This window comes from Galeopterus variegatus, unplaced genomic scaffold, assembly GCF_000696425.1.
Source record: "Galeopterus variegatus unplaced genomic scaffold, G_variegatus-3.0.2 Scaffold6666, whole genome shotgun sequence".
Lineage (NCBI taxonomy): Eukaryota > Metazoa > Chordata > Mammalia > Dermoptera > Cynocephalidae > Galeopterus > Galeopterus variegatus.
In genome coordinates, this window is record NW_007732777.1 from 114715 (window position 1) to 116776 (window position 2062).

General features: G+C 44.2%; 1 protein-coding gene across 1 annotated transcript in view; it reads right to left on the reverse strand.

The window, feature by feature from the left end:
* PTAFR (platelet-activating factor receptor) overlaps positions 1-2062 on the reverse strand; it is an 11474-nt gene that overhangs the window by 4444 nt on the left and 4968 nt on the right. The gene's annotated exons all lie outside the window — the stretch shown is intronic.

The following is a 2062-nucleotide window of genomic DNA, read 5'->3' on the forward strand; positions in this document are numbered from 1 at the left end:
GCTGACACCACCAAGTCAAGGGTTGAGATCCCCTTACCGGTCATCTTTAAAAAAAAAAAAAGCCATACATATTCCCCCTACCCAAGGTCTGGTCCATATTCAACAGATCTACACACTATCCACACTCTCCACCTGAACCAGTTTCTCCCTCCCCTCCTGTTCCTGATCTCAAAAGCTCCCAGAAGCCCCTCTGATGTTTGTATTGCAGTGGGCAAGATTCAGGGAAGCAGCAGGGGGTCGGGAGGGGGGGAGGAAGAGGGTCAAAAACTCATCTTGGGTTAAATGAGGCCAGAGGCTCATTATAAATCATAATATATTGATAAGAGCACAGAATTGGGAGTGACAAGCAAGGAAGGCAATTAGCACTTAGAGCACCTCTTTTGGAGCCAGGCACTCTGCTAGGTGCTCCCACAAGCACTACCTCATTTGAGTCTCACAAATATCCTTTGAGATAGGAAATATAATCCTCATTTTATAGAACAGGAAACTAAGTGCAGGGTGGTTATGTGACTTGTATAAAGTCACACAGCTATCGAGAAATGGAGCTAGGATCTCAAATCCAGCTCTGTGTTCATTTGTTCTTTCACATATTCATCCAACAAATATTTCTGAGCACCAACGGCATGGCAGGTACACTGCCAAGCACAGGATATACAGGGTGGACTCTGAACACTGACCGAAGGGAGCCTGCCCTCAGGGATCTTACTTACGGCCTCATGGGGGAGATGGACAAAAACAATTTTAACAAACACAGTTGCTATACAAAGAAAATGGGGTGTTAATATAGAGAGCCAAAGGAGATCTACTTAGAAAAGATGTAACATTTCAGTTGAGGACTGAAGGAGGAACAAGGGAACATTCCAGGCAGAGACATCTGCCTGGGTCCAGGACTGAGGCAGAAAAGAGCTTGGTAGTTTCCAGAAACTGAAAGAAGGCTACCAGATGGCCTTGGGCCTGACCTCCAGCTGACACTCCACCCTCATCTTGTGTCACCTTCCCAGCAGGCTCAGCCAGAATGGACTTCCTGGGCAGGTCTTCAAACCTGTCCAGACATTTCCCGCCTAGGAGCTTCTGTAATACCCATCCTGGTGCCTTGAATGCTCTTCCCTACCCACACCCCAACTTCACCTGGCCATTCCAACTCATGAGGTTTCACCTGGCCAGTCCAACTCATGAGATTCAGACCTCAGCCGAATTTCACTTCTGCAGGGAAGTCTTCGCTGGCTCCAGGGCTAGGCCAGCTGCTGCTCCTTCACTTCAAAGCTCCCTGTACTTCGTAAATCTAGCACAGTTGTAATCATACTGGTATTTATGTGATTATTGAATGCTCCCTCACTTGACTGTAAGCACCAGGTGGGCAAGGACCTTGTCTGTCTGTTCGACCCTGAATTCCCAGCACCAGGAATGAATAAATGAAGGAATGGGTAATAAGCCTTATTAACTACACCCATCCCTTCAGAAGCCCCCAGCAGTGAAAACACTTTAAGAAGCCTAAAGATACTTACAGCTGTGTTTAAAGAAACAAATGATTCTAACTGGAATTTTGTTGACTGATAACATTTTTGTGTTTTGCTCCATGCATTTAGTGTGGTGGTTGTTTACTTATGTTAAATTAAATAAATGTAGGTTTCATAATTCCCAGTAAATCATATGATCCCTGTAAAAACAGAAACTCATTCTCAAGTCACACTGTGAATTACATAGCTGATTGGAGGACACATTTTATGCAGTTTCCCCAGCAGCAAAATTGCTAGCTTCTACTCTGCTGGGAACTTTTCCATTCCTAAAGGTAGTCCTGCCATCTGATCCCAAAGCTCTAGGACAATAGTTCCAAAAGGTGGTCCATAGAATTGTGGAGAGGACTATTTTTATAATAATATCAAGACATTATTTTCCATTTTCACTGTGTTCACATTTGAACTAATGGGGCAAAAGTAATGGTGAGCAAAACTGCTGGCTTCTCAGCACAAATCAAGGCAGCAGTGCAAAGCTGTAGCAGGAGTCACCGCATTCTTCACAAAGACTCACAGTGTAAAAAAAAATAAAATTAAAGTAAAAAGCC